Genomic DNA, 20,334 nt, shown 5'->3' with positions numbered 1-20,334 from the left:
TATGACATGAACTACTATGACTACCATTTTCTAGTCATAGTTCCATTATCTTTATTGTGACTATTATTGCCACTGTTCATCACACCCCAACCAGCACCGTCAGACACCGCCTACCAAGAGCCTGGGTCTGGCCGAGATTTCTCCTTAAAAGGGAGTTTTTCGCTAAATGCTTGCTCTTGGGGGAACTACTAGAATTGTTGGGACTTTATAAATTATAAAGTGTGGTCTACACCTACTCTATCTATAAAGTGTCTTGATATAACTCTTGTTATGATTTGATACTATAAATAAATTGAATTGAATTCTCTCGGCTAACCGCTGCGTTGCCTCGTCGGTCTGGCCTCCGGTCTCCTTCTCCGCCGCCACCAGTGTCTAGACTCCATCGGGGGGTTATGTTCCTGTTCTCTACCCCTTTAAAAATATCATTAATTCGATGGAGTCTAATCTCCAAAAGACATTGTACATTTTATCATGCAGTTATACAATAAATATTTTTGCATATCTGCAAACGAAGTCTCTCCTGATTGAAATTGAAACAAAGTAGTTGAAAGAATAAAGACAAACATAAAGGGAACTGTCATCTGCAGTGCATGTGTTTTGATGATCACTGAAATCCTGAGTGGGCTTTTCCAAACAATTAATTCAAGCTTAATGATGGTAGACAGACTCTCATTGGTCGTGTTGCTCTCAAGTGAAGTATTTAAAGTCACACACTTTTTGATTATATCGAATATTTGTATCCACTTTCTGCAACATCACTGTGAGCGCTGTTTGAAAAACAAGTGTGACTGAAACTTTGACATCTCAAGCTCTCAACAAATGCAGAGACAATCAGAAGTGGATGGCAGGCACTCTTGACAATTACTGACTCTGGAGCTGTATGCTTAATGCACTGTGTCGAGTCAATTTTACAAAAGCGGGAGAGACCCACTGTCACTTAAATTCCATTTCTAACACAGAGCTGATAACTCATATCATGACCCGGTAAATTGCTTTTGATGATGTGCAATATGAACATCTGGCAGCATGAAATGGAAAGATGGATGTGAGCCGGGGCTGCATGATATGAGGAAAATATGCGATCAATATCGCGATATTACTTGCGTTGAATGAACAGATATTAAAAAGTGTACTCAGTTCTGCATTTCAGCTGCTGTCAGTATTCTGCAAACAAATGGCATGTTGAATTTAAAACAAGTGAAAGGAAATCATTTCCAACATTCTTTCATTGAACAAATTCGATGAAACATTGAATTGAACGTAAAAGGTAGCATTAAAAAAAGTGACAATTACATTTTCAAGTGCAGTTACTACAGTTACTCTCTTTCTATTAAATCTCTGAGTGTCTTTCGCGATATCTCGCAGCCTTTTGCGATGTGTATATTACGCCAGTTGATATTGTGATGGCGATAATAAAAGGATATATTGTTGTGACGGCCCAGAGCCGGTTGTCCTGTTCCTGTATACTAGCGCACGTTCAATCTTAAAAACGATATGGACCGCTTTGCTACAGATTCCTGGTTGAACGGCATATTTCCCCAGAACAGTGTGAAACATTGTGCAACGGCTTTGGGATATGTTTTCTCTCCTTTGGTGGGTGTGTCTCTCGTTGATTGGCTGTGTCACAGGTGATACCCAATCAGCAGAGACGTGTCTGTAAACCAGTAGTAATAAAAAGGCAGAGTGCTTGCGAACACAAAAGGGCATTCAACACACCCGTTTTGTCGTGACTGAACGTGGCCCTGTTGTCTGTCTTGTGCACTTGCAGGTCTGTGGCTGAGATGCTAACGACATGACTGGCAGCACCTGGCCAGTCCTCCCAGTCTATATAACCCCGCCCGCCCAGAGACCAGTGTGCAGCATTCTTTTCCCCTTATCCCTTTATCATACAGCTGTCTAGATTTACTGAATCTGTAGAGAGAGATGAACATAATTATACATGAACAGTTTTGGTTATCAGAGACAGGCCGAATTTTCTCATCTCCTGACTTGTGACCTGATGTGTCTAAGTTTTCCCTTTAGGCTACATTTACATTGCTACATTTTGGTTTAAAAACGAATATCTTTTGCTACGTTTCCCCCTCTCATTCCCACATATCTGGCATTTCCGAGCCCCTAAACCAGAGACATTTGGAAACACTTCTGACCCGTTTTGGTTTGGAATCTGCGGGGTTGTGTTGCAGTCTCGACAGCCGCAAACGGAGACCTTTGGCAACACTGACACTGACGCCAATGTTTTGCCGCCTGATTGGGTCACGACGTCTCGTTCTCTGAGACTAGGCTACTAACGTTACCATGGCAACTACCGGTAGCGGGCGGAGTATACACTCTGCCTCCTGTTTATGCCCAGTATACGAGAAAGTTGATGAGATATTTTGGCTTGGGCATGTTAATTCAAACTAGAGTTTAGATTCTCTGCCCGAGCCCAAACCGGACCTGACCCTCGGGCCAGGCCGATATTTTCCGCCGCTATCTACGGGCCGGGCCGGGCTGGGCCCTTGATCAAGCATTTGTGTTTTTTTAATCATTACTTTATTAGCGTTATTCGGTGGCCAGCAAGCTATGCCTCTCGTAGCTCTGGGTGTATGTCCTGCACTGACTTGAGTGTGAGGTAAACTGTGCTATAAATTGTCAGGATCATAATTACAGTTAATGTGTCGGGCCGGACCGGGCTCAGACGCAACGTGCACGGGCTTGGGTAGGGTCGGGCTTGATTTTTTTGGGTCCGATCTAAGCTCTAATTCAAACGGAGCTTAGTTCTTCTGCTGGACCTAAAAATGTGTGCACGGAGATTGCTTTTGGCTCAAAACTCAGCTTGAAAGCTTGTAGCAATGTAAATGTAGCCTTAGTCTCATCATACCACAAAATGGTGTTTCCGTAAATTCCACCACACCCTCCACCCAGCACCGGCATGAGTTCATCTTTGTTTAGTTGCCTTTGTTAGCCACTGACAACATGCACCACACATTGTTCACTGCATCCACACCCCCCCATACACCGCTGATCCAGACAACCACACCTCATCGTCTTTTTGTTTGCACTTTCATTTTTAATAAATAGCATGTTATTAATAGTATATTTGCTGTGGATCTCCCTCTCTTGTTGTGTCCTGTGAGCCGCTCGGAACAATTGTGCAGCCCTAATGTGAGCTGGAGAGAAAAACACTAATTGAATCCTGACCTGACGGAAAAATGAAAACAATTTTCCTTCTTTAATGTCAACAAGTATATTTGCAGAAATAGGTCAGTATGAAAAGTACCGTTAATAGCATGAGCCGGTTACCGGTTTCAAGGTTTACCGCGGTTTGAAAAATTCACTGTTTCAAAACCACAACATTTTCCTATCATACCGTTACGGCGGTTTTTAATGAGTCGTCAAGGACAGAAAGTGCAGTTTAGAAATCCCTCTTCCTGCTAGTGTGAAGTGTGTTTAAAGCCCCTGACACACCAACCCGACGGGCGACCGTCGGCAGAAAAGGCAGTCGGACTGATCAGTCGGCTCCCCGAGGTCCAAAAAAGTGCCTCAGAACACACCGAAGTGACGCCAACTTGAGCGTGTAATACGTCTCCATAACAGCAGGCGGCGCTGCTAATCTGTATTGTCGCTGTTGTATTGGGTCTGGCTGCTCCCGGATTTTTCAACGGGGCATAATGGCGGCTTGTTCAGAATACGATCTCATATTTTACGAAGACCGTTCACCGAAACGTGTTTCTGAAAACATTTTAAGAGAGAAATAGGCCGTGCAGTTGCTGAATCTGTCTTCGTTTCAGATCGACAAAGGTCAGTTTAAAAGATTTTCGTCAGATTTTGAGAGGCTTAGTCATGCTCATCCCGCTCGTCATTTCCGGGTTAGCACTCCACCAATCAGATTGGTCATGGAGTCCGACTGCCCGCCCTCCGACGCAACATGTCAGGTCGGCCAAAATAAAGGCCGACGGCTCCTCAGACGGACGACGGCACGGAGCACACCGAACAGACTCGAGTCACTGACCTCGCCAGACCGTACGACGGCTGATTAACGGGTCGATGTGTCACTGAATCAACAATAAAATACATTGTGTTCAATGGAAAAAAAAATGTTTTTTACCCAAATATTTCAAAATAATACAAAATGAAATGCTGCATTTGCAATATGGTGAAACTGTGATATTTTTGCTGAAGGTTATCATACCTTCATAATCTTATACTGGCCCATGCCTAGTATTAACCAGGCTAATAGTAGTATTAGTCACATGTAGGAGATAAGACTGCAAGAGTCCTTTTTTAAATGAAATATGAAACAACTACTAGTGAAAGTGCAGTTTCTCTCTCCGGGGGAAACGCTGGCTGCTAGTCTGACTAATAACCAAACGCTGCTCCTGCCTTCTGATTGGCTCAGTCCGGGGAGCCAGGAGAGGTGTGACAGGCCCACTTTGCTCATGACCTATCAGCTGAATAATTACAGCTAACCTCCTTCTCCAAAGGGCTTTGGTGCTATAAACGGCCCCGCTGTCACACACTAATGGGAAATCATGGCCCTGGCAGTGTCGCAGTGGCAGGCTCGAGTCGCCGGGGACCTGGGTGGACGTATTGGGGTCAAATCCTTTAACATGCCTCGCTGTTACAAGAAAAAATCAGATCGGAGCTGTTGTACAAAGGTGTCTGATGACGTAGCTCCATGTTTGTGCAGATTCAAGTCGGGATGTTATTGTTTTTTTTCTCTCTACATTGACAAATAACTTCTATTCATTCGATATCAATATCCTACGAACCCGTTCATGACACTGCAACGCAATGTCATGAATGGGTTCGTAGGATATCGTACGGAAATTTATGCACACCAATTTGTACAATATCTTACGAAAATAGGCGGTCACGTGACGCCGGCTACAGCGCTCTGTGAGATGTCGCTCGCATCAGCGGCAGTTTCTAGTTGAGTTAAGTTTAGGAAAAAGATCGGATTTGGATTAAAAACTAAAAAAGTATTTTGTTTTCGCCACTAAGGCCGGCTACACACTGGCTGCGTGGCGTGTCCGTTTATATTTCGGCTCCCATGTTAACAGGTTAGAGCTTACACACTGCCTGCGTGACACGCACGTCTCAGGCGCGGCTCGAGCCGTGCCGAAAACGCGTGCATGCTAGAAATAGAACAACGCCTCTTTTTCACGCGACACGCGAGCGCGTTGGAAGCGTTTCCAGGCAAAATAGAATAGGAAAAGATGTTTGTCATTTTGACACGAATACATATTAATAAATGACATATATAATGATAGAAATGTAATTTAAAAAAAAAAAAAAAAAAAAAAAAAAAAATCGATTTTCTAATATTGCACCTGTCAATACAGAACGAAATATTCTGTAGCCTATTTTGCCGTCAATACTGCCGACGGTGTCTTTGCTGTAATCAAATCAGTATTTATATTCAAGTTTAACATGGTATTTCATTTTATCCATGGGAAACATACATGTATACAGACAAGGCTAGCATTTCTGGTGTGTAAAGATCCACGCAGCCGCCACACAGCTGACACGCAACAGAAACGCCACGCTCACGCCACACAGCCAGTGTGTAGCAAGCCTTAGCGAACTTCGCTCCCCAGCTTGAAAGCACTGTGTTTTATGTTGACACAACGTTGTGCTTTTTCATTTTGAGATTATTTTCTATTGGATATTGAAGTGCATAAATAAGTGTTTGGGCATGGCTGGCCAAGTGGCACTATATCCATGGTGGTATTGAAAGGGGGATTTAATTATTGCATGTTTTGTTGTGCATGATCAACCCCCCCCCCCCCTGCTTTTATCACAAATCGCACCCTGCGTACAAATAAACTTTACTTACTTATCGTGTCCTCTTACAGTCTGATTTTGATATGATATTGTCAAAATCCTACCCCAAGTTTTAAGTGTACAAAGTTTCCTCCTCTTCAACATAACAGCTTGTCCCTCACGCTGCATATTTTTTATCATCGTCCTTCTGGCTGTGAAGCGACTATTGTTTTTCCACTCTGAAGTCTGTCTGAGGCTCAGTCACTTAGTGAAATACCTGTTGTTACATTTACATAAACTCATTCAGCCTGGGTGAGTAAATAACTGACTGGAACTGCAAAATAACAACAGCGTCGAGCACAAACTGCAGCTCATTGTGCTGCAGTCAGTAACTCGCTGTTGTTGGGCGAGACACACATGGCGCGGCTGTCACCTCCGTCTTTGAGCAGATTTATACAGCATGCTATATATTCTGTTCAGGTTGCCTCCACCAGGCACAACTCCAAAAGCAGCTCTTCACCGGCGCTTCAGCTGGGAGAAAGTCATAAAGAATGTCAGTCGGAAATTACAGTTCAGAGTTTACATTACATATCAAAGTCCCTTGGCGTTTCTGTTGTTTCAGTCCATTTACTAAAATGGGAGCGTGCCTATGTTCCCACAGCCCTATGTTCCCACATTTCTAAGATTTTTTTCAAAATTAAGCCCTATGTTCCCACAGTTCCCACATTTCTAAGATTTGTTTCCAAAATTAAGCCCTATGTTCCCACATTTCCTTTTTCATAAATTTGTATCAGATTTTATCTAACCCTAACTCTCTAAATCTTGTGGGAGGATAGGGATTACATTGAAGGGAAATGTAGGAACACAAGACCTAATTTTGAAAATGTCCTAGAAATGTGGGAACATGGCGCCTAATTTTAAGAAAAATCTTAGAAATGTGGGAACATAGGGCTGTGGGAACATAGGGCCTAATTTTCAGTGAAAAAAAGAATTCTTAGAAATGTGGGAACATAGGGCCTAATTTTCAGTGAAAAAAAGAATTTCTTAGAAATGTGGGAACATAGGGCTGTGGGAACATAGGGCCTAATTTTCAGTGAAAAAAAGAATTCTTAGAAATGTGGGAACATATGGCTGTGGGAACATAGGGCCTAATTTTCAGTGAAAAAAACTATTTCTTAGAAATGTGGGAACATATGGCTGTGGGACCATTGGGCTGTGGGAACATAGGGCTGACCCCACTAAAATCAGCTATTTACTGCTGTAATTTAGTTTTTAGTGTTATTTCCACAATCCAGGCAGTCAATATTTTCTATTTATTTTACTACTCACAGAGACTTGAAACTGAGTTCAGTAACAGTCAACATTGGTGAAGTTACGTTCTGTGCCGAGGCTTCGAAGCGTGTGTCGAGAAATCCCGGAAGTTTTCCGTGTATCGAGGCTTGTATCGTTTTAGACTAATTACATCATTGATGACATCCGAAGCCTTGCTGACCGTCCGAACCACGTGACGGGTTTATGAAGTGGTTTGAGTCTACACAGGTTTTATTACACATCCACGATCTACACGAGCACAGTCACGGCCCTCTGCCCAGTTAAACCATTGCCATGTTCCAGTTTTAGAATAGCTTACTAATATTGCCCCTCCTGCTATTATATTAGGACCAAAATGATTTGTGACACTTGTTGCGACTACATTTCTCTCAAGGAAATCCATTTATTATACAGTTATCTTGATTATATTATACCAAAAGAAAATACACATTATATTCATATAAATGGATTAGGTAGAAATTGCCTAATCCTAGTGCGTTGGGGGCTTAAAACACAAATAAACGCACAAAATACAGTCAAAAACCGTCTACAGTGTATCCCAGATCACATAGATCATCTGTAATATATCTGGCTGTTTTACACTCTTTGACCAACAGGTGGTGTTGTGAGCAAATGAAGCCTCGAGAAATTAACCCTTTTGCGAAATACTTGGCTGGAAAAGCTTCAATGCTTTGGTCACTAGTGAACATAATTTCTGCAAGAGAAATAACCAGGAGCACATTCTTTAGGGAGCTCCAGTATACTACTTGTTACTTGTCATTCAGGCAGGCTTCCAGACTGGCAGGCTGTGTTCCAGGCCCCCCCAGGAAGTGCACCAGGCTTTGAAGCCAATTTGACATAGTAGGCCAAATGGTGGAATATACTTCTCAGACTTACATAGAGAAGAGACGTCTGTAAATCAGTGCCTAAAGGTTTTCTAGCGTTGCAATCCCCGCGAAATGACAGCATTTGATCCATTCGGTCTGATAACATTTTGGAAAGTCTAGAAGACCCGCACGATTAAATCATTTAATCCCCATGCAAATAAGCAGAGCACTAAATCCGAAATTAGCCGGCTCGGCCGGCGCAGGTCTCTAGTGCACCTTGCTCCATGGGCTGCACAGTGTGGAAGCAGCGTCAATCATCCGGGTCATTTTATATGAGGAAGTTGAACTTTTTTGGCTTCATGCGCCACTGCGCAACTCTCATAGGAGTGAACAGGGCTCCGCCTTAAACGCTGTGTCCAGGTTTTATTAAACATCCATGATATGTCCACACTAAATCGGCGAAATCTGAAAGCAGAGTTTGTGTGTAAATGCATGAAAGTGCATCCACACTTGTTTTCCATGTTGTTTGTAAGGATCTTATCATATTCATCATAGGTTATCATAAGTCTCTTAACACGTTTACGCTTCATTCTGGCCCCTCCTGCTCTCTGTGATCACCTCTGCTGTGTTTAAATACAGCCACACTGACAATGTAGTTCTCATTTCAGTACTAAACAAGCATAAATCAGGTTTTGATACATTAAAAAACATAGGCTCGTCAAAGAAGTGAGCAGGTGTCGCCATGACAATGTTCTCTTTTATTTTTATCAAAATTATGTTATCATTGGATGCTGATGTAGTTGGAAAGTGATGATAGATTTGCTCTCATAACCAACTCATGACAAAAATAGAAGCTGACAGGATGTCCCTGTGATGGATTACCTATCTCAATTAAGTTTGACTCTCTGCAAGTTGATTTTCTTGGTGTACAGAAATTAACATAAACATAAACATTGCAGACTGCATAGAGGGAAGGAAACTCATGTTTCGGAAATATAAAGCAACTATGTTTTATATGGACAATATTGACGTAAGTAATACATGGTTTGTGAAGAAGTCCTCCAAACCACACGATGAAATACTTAAAATCCCCCTCTCTCATACGACGGAGCGTTTTCCATCCTCATATCTAAACCAGAGAACGTAACGGTCTCGGTTTCAAACACGTCGCTAACATTGTGAAAGGGTCGCAATTTGGTTAAGTATACAATCAAAATTTACTTAGTAAGGTTTAGGCAGCAAAAATCTAGCAGTGTTGCCACAGTTACTTTGAAAAAGTAACTTAGTTACTTTACAGATTACTTGATTTTAAAAGTAACTAAGTTAGATTACAAGTTACTTTATTAGTTACATTCAGCAGCTGCTGACAACACCCCCACAGCCTCAACATAAAAATGACAACCGGTTTACTGTGAGGCAGCTCGGCATTGCCAGTAGTAGGGATCTTGTTTATTATCACACGAAACGAAGGCGAGTCAACCGTGTTTAAGGGCAGCATTTCCTCTACAACATACTGCCCGACCAACTTCTTCAACTCTCCCCCACTTACTGGTTTTGCACCAAAGTCCAGTTTTTGTTGTTTGGGTGGTGGGGGACCTCCTGCTCTCTGCTTCGCACCACCTGGTGGGACTTGCTCTGTAAGTTTGACTGCAGTGCTGCGACTCCAAATGTTTCTTCAAATTTGACGTAGCGTTTTTGTAGCTAGATAGCACTTTGTCGCCACCAGCACAGTGTACAACGAACCTTAATATTTCCATCTTTAGCTGACACAAGCTCAAAATAGTGACTGTATTTCCAGCTAGAAAACGCGCATCTCTCTCCTCCCTCCATCGTTGTTTACGTTTGTGTCGCTGCGTGGTGCACGTGACCTGTCCTCATGCTGAAAACGTGACCTGTCCACATGCTGAAAACGTGACTTGTCGTCGCATACGTGACTTCACTCCCCGAGATGCAAGAAGAAAGTAAAAACAATATATATTTTTACTAAGGAAAATGACAAAAATAGTAACCCACAGTGACTTGGATAAGTAACTTTAATCTGATTACTGGTTTGGAAATAGTAACGCGTTAGATTACTCGTTACTGAAAAAAGTGGTCAGATTAGAGTAACGCGTTACAAGTACCCGGCATTACTGAAATCTAGTTATTTTAAGAAAAATATTGTGGTTTGGGTTAAAAACAGTCCATCCGTTATGTTACTTCGCTTCCCGTTACTAACATTACTACTAACGTGGAACGTGACATAGTTTCATTTGTAAATAAATAACCAGATTTGTATTATGACAAAACATCAATTAATCACAGAAACGCTGCAGTGTAACACTGTGACCATCAAAGGAATAATGCCGATGTATTTTACCTTTCTGGTAGTGTGCAATAGAGCTGTAATCGAGCCTTAAAAGTTCGGCCCGACAAGGCCCGAGCCAGACAGAATTTGGCCCGAGCCCGATAAGTATATTTTGATTGACATCTTTTTAAAAGCCCGAACCCGTTTACAGATCGACATTATTCAAATGTGCGCACACACACAGCTCTTTTGCCTTTTGTCAAGAATGAGTCATTTCTCATTATGCACATGGTCAAAGGTTTTCACACCTCAGACTTTGCTTTCTTTGCCGGTGCAACCAAAATGTAATCGCCAGAGGCTCAGGCCAGCCTCCGTTTCACCTCCTCAGCATCCATTTTCACCTTATTTCGAAACGCATCACCTGACCGCTCATTTACCGAGCAACCCGGAGCGCAAGCCCGAGCCCGGCCAGAGCCCGTGTGAAATGATAGAAATTAAGACCGAACCCGTCGAGTCCCGTTGGGTCCCGTCGGGTTCAGGCAAAGATCTTCAGCTCTAGTGTGCAATAGAAGTAGGAAAACGTAGCAGCAGTAATTTAAGAAGCACTTTTATGATCCCTAGAGGATGAACCGCTAACATTTTCAGCACTGCAGGAGCTTACATCAAGCACTAAACATGTCAACACATTCTCACTCCCATCTCATAAAATATGGACGCTTGGTCAGGTGCCTTTGTCATTGTTATTGACGCTAAATGTCTCCTTTAGCGTCATATAACGCGCTTGGTCGGGACTATCGGCGTCCCTTTTGACGCAGTTAGGTTTAGGAAAAGGTCGTGGGTGAGCTTACGTTTCCGTGAACGGGCCAGTTAAAGACACACGCGGGACGCAAACCCCGGTCTCCTGGGTGAAAGTCCTGTGTTGTTTGACCCATCCACCACCCCAACCAACCTCCCTGCGTGGAATTTCCCCCTTACATACTACTCGCTAAACCCTGTGTAGCCGCTGCTCTCCCCGGTACGTTCTACAAACACGCTGAAGGGCGCTTTTTTCGTCACTTCAGACGCTGACGGCCACTGTCCAAACGTCCGTATTTTAAAAGTTCGGAGTGAAAATGGGTTGAACATGTCCCGCTCTAAACACGTGTACATCATAATCCAAAAGGCAGTTTGTCATGATCTTTGCTGAGCAAATGCATGCTACCCAGAGGATGAACCCTGTTGATTTGAATGCCCAAACAGCCTTTTCCTAAAGCACCACCATCCAGACACACATTTCAGGTTTACCTTCACTATCGGTAAGGCTTTTATTTCACGAAATGTCAGTATATTGGTCTTTCTGTCCAATACTTTTATATTGTTGGGTGTAAAGGGACATTGCAGTCTCATAGAGGTTTTAGACGTTTGCTTCATATAATCTTGTCATTCCTTTAAGTATCATGCTGGAGACATTAAACTCCTCAAAAGGGTAAATCATTTACATGAGTGGGAGATTGAGACTCTTACTTTTGATTGGTGGGCTCTGAATCCTCTAAGCACATTGTGGAATGACATCTGCAAAATCAGGCCAATCCACAGGAAAAAAAAGCAACACCATTTCTCACCTAACTGACAGATTTGTACAAGCAGGGCGGAGCTGAGATGGATGTGAACCCTGGGTTTCTAAGATCGCACAGAAGTGCTCACTTGAAAGTCATGAAGCTGAAAAGAAAATACTTTTCTTCCTGCTCTGCACCCCTGATGGCCTATCATTTTAATTCCATTTCATCTTGTTTTAAGTCTCCGATCCCATGGCACGCAGTGTGCTCAATCCTACATTTAAAGCATTCATTAATGCTTAAGGGTTTTTTTTTTCTGCATGGATGAAGACAAAAAGAAATTCCACCTGCTCACCTCGGTCTATATCACTGCTCTGTAAAGTTCACTGCACTTCAGAAGGTATTTTTGTGATTAAGTGGTGTAATTTATCACATTCAAATCCTGCCTGGTCGACTTCAGTTGTTTTTTTCCTACATTCCTCAGAGTGCCTTTCAGCAGTCCCCATAAAATTGGCACGCTTCCAGCAACGCACATATTGGCACCGAAATCAGTGGTGACAGGAGAAGGGGAGATAATTCTAGTCTATTTTCCAAGATTGTGGTAAAATTATTGTTATTACATCTATGTGCTTTTTCTACAATAGATTTCTAATGATGGTTGAACATTTGTACGACATGAAAACTCTATAAAGGACTCAATAATTATAACTTTCACTTTTGATTTAGCTTCCTTATATTTCCTCCCAGTCTTTTTTTTTAAATTCATTTTTATGTTATTTTATAATAGTCCACTGGGTGACTTTTTTCATTTCCTGTAACCCAGGCAACACCAAAGCAATTCTGATCAATCCATCGTCAAACGCTCTCATGCCCACATCCTCATTTCCGTCCTCTCATCCATCCACAATGGGGTTTATTCCCCACACAATGAAATCAATCACAGGTAGGAAAAAAAGTAAGAATGAGGTAAAATATGTAGATTCATTTTTTGACAAAAAGCCATCACAGATAATCTATAAGAAATAGTCAGAGAAATACCTGACAGACCACAGAACAGAAAGAAAGCATAGTGTGTTCATTTTATTTCACTATATGCTTGGGTTAGGCTCTTCTAATGAACCATTCAAATATCTACAAAAAGTATTGCACTGTAATTTGTATATAGTCCACGTATTGATTAGTGTATGTACCTGTGATGCCCCTTTGGTGTCATTTTGAGTATTTTTGCTCTCTACATTGAGTATGTTTACATGCACACCAATATTCCACTATTATTCCAATTATGACAATATTCCGAATTTGATTCAGGTCATGTAAACAGCATATTCTGGTTGGATATTCTAAATAAGGCCTTTTTCCGAATATAGCATTTTCTGATTAAGACGTGGAATATTCCGGTATTATTCTTATTCTTATTATTAGGTTTTAGTTGCAATCTTTGGACATGATTACAAGAAACATGTAACATGTCGGAATATGGGTCTCAATCAGGGTTTTACCGCAGTTTACGGCCTCTTGCCTGTTTACGGCTTACAGTCAGCCCTGTGCGTTGCTATGGTTGCTACACAAACCAACCAGCCAACAGTTTTGTAATGCTGCAGACCAAATAAAAAGGAGAAACACAGCTACTTTTACACATTATAAAAGACTTGGATATCATTTTTGGATATGCGCACCCATCGCTACGCCGACCTCTTCAAGAAGCTGGTTGGAGGACCAGGAGGTTGCAAGAAATGAAAGAGGGAGGCAATGTTCGCACGCTCCAACAAGTCTGCCACCGCTGGTAAACTTTGATAAAATTGTATTTAGCACGGCTACATGTAAACAGGAATATTAGTGGAATATTCTCTTTCATTAGCCATGTAAACAGTTTAGTCGGAATATTGTCTTTTTTGGAATAAGGGCAAAAACCGGAATATTATGTTCATGTAAACGTAAATTCTCTCTCTTTGTTATGACCATTTGAGCCAGGTCATGACTGCGCCACACTGACTGCTGCTGTATAAGAGCGTGAAAAGGATGCATAGGATGGGTTTGAAAACATAGGGCTTGTGGTGGAGTTTGTGTCTCAGAAAAGGGTCAGGGGAAAACAAGACTTTCACCCAGGAAACGGATGCACTACTTAAGCGGTCCGCTGTTTGTTTTAGTGCCTAAACTAAACTGTTGCATCGCGGCATGACAGTCAACTTTTTGTGGCTAAACTAACCCTAACCCTAATATCATCTCACGGTGCTCTGTTTCCGTCTCACAGTCACTGTTTCTCGTCTACACATAACTGTAACGACGGCTAAAGTTAACGGACCATTTTCCGTTATGTGACCAGTTGGTGGTCACAGTAATTTTGTAAAACGCAAATTGTTGTGCATAGGTTTTCGTAGGATATCAACGTGTTCATGAGAATGTGTTGCTTGGGTACATGATGAATGAGTTTTGCTGTAGAAGAAAGAAAGTTTGCTGAACAAATTTAAGTAATTTTAGTTGGAACTTTGGACAGGGCACTGGAAGCTAAATGTCAGGCAATCATAGCAATGTATTTCAGTAAACACCAGCAATCTGGAAAGGAAGTAGAAACAAAGCTAAAGACTAAAGCCCAGCTATATACTGCAATGCAATGGTCCTTTGTCCATTTGGGAACAATAGTTTGCTGAGTAAATTTAATTGCACGTCGTCCTAATGGTGTAGAATTGCATACATTTTAATCAAACAAATGGGAAACAGAAAGTTTTTAGCTTCAATTCAGCAGACGTTAGTTAGACATTAGTCATCATCATTCAGTGCTTTTGACACCAACAGTAAGAGCCGTGCAAAGATCTGAGGATGAGGGTATAGTGTGACTATACTCAGTATATGTCTTGCAGGGCTTTCCATTAGATTTTAATGATTATTTTGTACAATGGGGGAAAGGTCAAATAAATTAACATTTTTCTGCTGGCGTCCATGAATATTAAAAGCAAATTGTATGGAAATCTGGCCAAAGTTTTGATCAACAGGAAATTCTGGTCAGATAGTGGCACTAGATCAGGGCAACCTGCTGCTCCCTCTGGCATTGACAAAACATTATATGGAAATGAATAAGGGTTATTTTTAAACATTTTAATTTTAGTTTATTATTGTTGAAGGCCTAAAGTGATTCTTTCATTCTCCATTTATGCTGCATGACATTTCAGCCAACTAAAATGTTCATTGCAGCCTACGTAGGCTACGTCTATGGCCCTGCAGAACCTCAATAGCGGTCTTGAGTTTCTTTAGACTAGCTATGCATTCCAAATCCCAATAAAGAAGTGCCAGAGGAAAATGGAGAATTTAATTGTGTGGACAGATTAATTTACTTTCCCCGTCAATGCTGTTAGCATACCGTTACTGCTTGATCTGAGGCGAGAAGTTAGAATTACCCCTAATTATAGAATATGTTTTATGGCTCCAGACAGATTTCTTTTCATTTTTTTGGGCCAAACATGGCTGTTTTGACAGTAAAGGTTGCCGACACTTGCACTAGATTACAGGCCAAGGGGTCTTTAAAATCATTCATATTCATCTTCTGGGGAACACAAATGGCCAAAGCAAATGTAATAGCAATCAGGTTTCTGAATTACAGTTGGTTGGATGATAGCTAGAAATACATTACAGACACATCCAGATTAAATTTAGATAAACATCTGATGCAAAAACCAGCCAAGCGCACACATAAACATTATCCTTGTGCAGAGTGGATGGTAGATATTCTATACGAATTCTTCATAGCACCAGTTACTGCTGAACAAGGAGGATTGAGAGAGGAAACAATCACACCCTGCAATTTCAAAAGGGTTTTGGCAAGGATGAACTGACCGTTTCATCTGCCATAATGACTTTGTTGTATTGTTTTCTCCTTAAATTAAACGCAGCTGCAGGAAAGAAAAAACACATTAACTACATTGGTTTATTCAAAAACCCATTCACAGCAGGCGCTGAGCACAGGGTTTTCAGAAAACTCATCGTCTGGGCTCTTATCCAAAGGAAATCTCCTAAATGGAGAACCAGCGTTTGTAAACTAAAGCTTCCCTCAAACCCACACCCGTCTCACAAAGACCAACCATATCAGATTCATGATGATGAATTGTTATGTGACCTTTGTCACTAAAGGAAAAAAGTACTAGGATTAGTATTGTATTAGTATATAGTCTACGTCATCAAATTAAAGGGGAAGTCCACCCATTTTATAAAGCCCAGCATGGAAGCATTTTTTCAGACTGACAGTGTTATAGGAGTGCAATGCTAAATCACTGGAGTGCTCTTTTTAAAACTGAGCAAATTACTCTAAATTCTGTGATAAAATAAGCCTTTTTGTTTTCATTAAATTGCATCAGGCGTTTATGGACACATTTTAAATGGGCTCCATTTCAGTTGTCGACACAAAATTGACCTGTGAAATAAACATGTGAAGGGTTGATGTTTAAATACACTTAAAAGAAATATTTTAACTGTTCCACTTGACCATGCTTGATGTGTTGTTGGACAACTGAGGTGTTTGGGGAAATCCTCACTCCGTCTACTATTGGAGTTGTTGATGTTGAATTGTCACAGCCTTGGCCATGTAAAGTTATGTTAAAGTGCTCATATTATGCTTTTCGGCTTTATCCCTTTCCTTTATTGTGATACATATCTTTTTGTGCACGTTATGTTTACAAAGTGAAAAAGCTCAAAGTCCACCCCAAAGGGACTTACCATCTCCAACAGAAAACACTGTTCACAAACTGCTCCAAACAGCTCTATTGTAGTCCAGCCTTTACTTCAGAGACAAACGTGGTCACTTTGTAACACACGTTATAATGCTCGCCTAGCTGCTAGCATCGCACGCCCTCATACTCTGCTTCTGACTGGCTAGTAGTCCTTACCTAGCTACTGCAGCATGTGCGACTCCCAACAAAGATGGAACAGAAGTGAGAGGCCTCACTCTGTAGCTAAAACAGAGAGCTCAACATACAGGGTGAAAAGAGGAGCTGCAGCAATGTGCAGTACAACAAAAATATGGTGTTTTTTTAAACTGAAACCTATTCTGGTACAACCTCTAAATACAATTATGAAAATTAGCATAATATGAGCACTTTAAGTAATGTGTTAAGGGGCCAGTTTGTTTCTTCAACACTCCCTCCCCTTACACCTTTCAGACGTTGGACTTGGGGCTGTGTCCAACCATTCCTGTAACTTTCCGAAACAGACAATCTGACATTACCACAAGCTTCACGCTGAGATTGGCCTTTGAACATCTTTTCACCCCGCCGTCAAATCTTGTCTTTAGGAACAGGTATAAACACTTTTGATTTCCAACATGGTCGGTCCAACACTTCGTACAAACTACTTATTTTTTCGTATAATCCGGCCCATTGCATACTTTTCCTTAACAAGACAACCAGCAAACACAATGCATTGTTATGCTTAATTTGAACATTCACTCTCCTTTAAGCTCTAATTTGGTCTCCACCAACTCCTGCAAACATATGTGGCTTTTTTGTACTGCTAAATGTTCTACTTTATTCACCAGCTAGTTTCTAACTTTGTCTCTTGTCATTTGGTGCTGGGCAGGTAGAACACTGTGAGTTTATCAGAGCTTGTATGTTGGAAAAATTGGCCTGCTATAGCTGGGAATGAGGTTGTCAAAATACTGACGCTTGGTCAGTGGCTCTCAGCATCAGATACAGAAAAAAACAGCAAAGAAACACCCTTTGACACTGCAAGATTAAGATAGTATTAAGAGCGACAACGGTAGTGAGTAGTATGAAAAACTGAAAATCGGCATAAGGAGACTGAGTTGGGTGGTGGATGGGTCAAACAACACAGGACTTTCACCCAGGAAACTGGGATTCATGTCCCGTTTTTTACTGAAACGTAAATTTTGTAACTCCACACTTGATCTTTTCCTAAACATAACTGTCCCGGTCTTATGCCGCATGTCAAACGTAATTTTTTTAAATGACGCCAAATTGGTTTCCGACCTAGAGTGTCAAACAGTGACGCAAAGAGTCCCAACCAAGCAAATTAGTTGAAAGCCCCACTGCGTCCGACTGAGATCATATCATCATTTCATATTACAGATTGACTTGATTCCATATTAATCTCAACCTATTGATACATGCAGGTTTAAGTTTCCAATACTGAGCCAAATTCTTTCCCATCACAAATGCGTTGGAAATGTTGGCTGTGTGTTAATCTTCAGACTTTTATATTGTAAACATGACCTACTTAGTTCAGTTCCATCCAGCCCATAAAATTCATTAATCCTTCATGGAGCAATTTTCATTGCTGACATTAACTCAAATACTAAACACACACACAAACACACACACACACAGAACAACCTTCAGAAACTTGCTCCGTGTTCAGCAGCATGAATCTGTCACATAAAGAAGCGTGAAGAGTGAAGAGCCTCTCTAATGTGGCTGCCTCGCCTCCATTCAGTGTCCCACCCCCCCCCCCCCCGACTTGTCAAAGTAATTTTCTTCTCTCGAAATTAGCTGCTTCTAATAAAATTTTAATTCAGTTATTACATGCACAGTAACGCCTGGAGTGCTGCCCCTAAGCCCTGTCTGGTTTATGGAAATGTATCCGCCAGATGCACTTAAGCCTCATGCAAATGAATTTTAATTTGGTTGAAATTGTTTCTATTCATTAACGCGACATTACGCGAGCTAGGAACGGAATGTGACCATTTGTCTCCACACATTGACATCAGTTTGATTTGGCTGAAAAAGAGTGTTCTGAAGGATCAATACTCACAGGGCCCTATGAAGTCAATAACTTCATTTACACCAAATGACTTTCTGCAAAAACTTGGTGCAATTTCCTCTGTTCCAGCTGCTCCAGTAATGGCCTGAAATCTATTTCAGGAAGGAGAGAAACTGTGACTGATAAAAAGTTAAATTTCCCAGGAGAAAACCACGATTAGACATGAACTTGTATCGGGATGCATCTAATGCACTGTTGTAAAGAAAAGAGTGCATTTTAGAGTGTTTTGGTGATCCTCTCTGGGATGAAAAAGGGATGCCAAATAGGTGCAAGGAGAAGTATCTCATGACAGCCTGACAGCTTTTTAATAATCTGTCTCATCCAGGCTTTTCTTTCCATAAACTGTGTTTACAAATTTACAAACCGCTCGCAGCACAAGCTGTCTTCTGTTTTTACACTCTGAAAGATTAAATATTAGCAGTGGTCCTCATGAATTTAAGATGGGTTCTCACATCAGTGTTGCTTTTGCAAAAGCTGTCAGCATGTTTTAGTGAGGAAGGGACTCAGCGTCCCAGTGTGAGATCATTACTGTAACCTGATTCAGTCGATGTGCGTGTCCTGTTCAAGGGTACTCGAGCAAGCCACTAACCCCGCGACATTATTCATTGTCGCTATGCAAATCGAGGAGTAGCAGCATGTTTCTGAAATACATTCTTAAACCTCATCTCTGCACAAGCGTCCGCCATGGCGCATCTTAGAATCACTCCCTAAAATCCTAGAGTAATAAAAAATTCTTTCAGGAAGACGTCAAATAACCCAATCACTACTCTTTCTTCTGTTTAGAGGCGTCACTTTAGTTAAACCAATCAGACTTGGTCATGAAATTCAAGGACCAATCACAGCATTACAACTCTGCTTTAAATCTGTTCTCTCCCACTGTCAGCTGTCGTTTCAGGCAAAGCGCTCAACCCTCCACCTCCCCTGCCGCCTCCGGTCATCGTTTTTCCTCCGGCTGACTGCTACGTTGCCTCCTCCATCGGAGGTATGTCCTGTTTCTCTACCCCTTCAAAACATTTTATTACAACGATGGAGTCTAATCTCAAAAGACTCTGTACTTTTTTTTATGCATTTGTACAATAAATCTTTTGCATATCTGCAAACGAAGTCTCTCCTGACTGAAATAATCTTAAGTAATGTCAAAGCGTTTAAAATATTCTGATCTCAAGAGTATGAATTACAAGTTATTTATTTATATTATTTGTTACAAGTGTCCTACACGTTCTCTTAAAAAGTTATATTCTACATTTGTTTCCTTGTAATATGTTTGTTTTTTTATGTATGCACCATGCACCAAGGCAAATTTCTTGTAAGTGTTACTTACTTACTTCCTTGAAGGAAGTTTAGTATTGTAATTATTTTAAACTCACACAAAACAATTTACACTACACTGACACTAAGAGAGTTGCAATCACTTGCACAGCAGCTGTGAGGACGTGCGTTGGTGGGAGATGATACAGACTCAACACTCTTTTATTTTCAGTCCCCTGTCTCCGAGGCATCGTGGCCGTGTCAGCCAACTGAATTGAATAAATCTCTTTTGCAAACTTGAATATTTATCTGTGTAACACAAGAAAATCTGTGCATTCCAAGCCTCCCTCGTAAGCTGAAACAATACCACACAATGACTTTTGTCTCAGAACAGGTTTATGCCCCCCCTGTAGCACTGTCACTGTGTGTACTTATTACACACTTATTTTTATTTTTTTATTTAACCTTTATTTAACCAGGTAGGCCGTTGAGAACAGGTTTTCATTTGCAACGGCGACATGGCCAAGCGTAGGCGTGCAAGACAACAAATAGTTTCACATTCAATACAGTAAAAGAATACAGAATACAATATGCTACATAAAGTGCAGAATAAGTGGGC

General features: G+C 41.3%; 1 long non-coding RNA gene across 1 annotated transcript; it reads right to left on the bottom strand.

Annotated features, from left to right (window-relative positions):
• Positions 1 to 208: 208 nt before the first annotated feature.
• LOC116056065 lies at positions 209 to 19,999 on the bottom strand. The gene is made up of 3 exons (XR_004106471.1): positions 19,986 to 19,999; positions 1,907 to 1,911; positions 209 to 304 (listed from the first exon to the last, which is right to left on the bottom strand). It is a non-coding gene; the product is annotated as an uncharacterized LOC116056065 (long non-coding RNA).
• Between the last annotated feature and the right edge of the window lie 335 nt (positions 20,000 to 20,334).

This window comes from Sander lucioperca, chromosome 13, assembly GCF_008315115.2.
Source record: "Sander lucioperca isolate FBNREF2018 chromosome 13, SLUC_FBN_1.2, whole genome shotgun sequence".
Classification (NCBI taxonomy): domain Eukaryota; kingdom Metazoa; phylum Chordata; class Actinopteri; order Perciformes; family Percidae; genus Sander; species Sander lucioperca.
The sequence above is the reverse complement of the archived record's forward strand: the minus strand, read 5'-3'. Positions and strand labels throughout refer to the sequence as shown.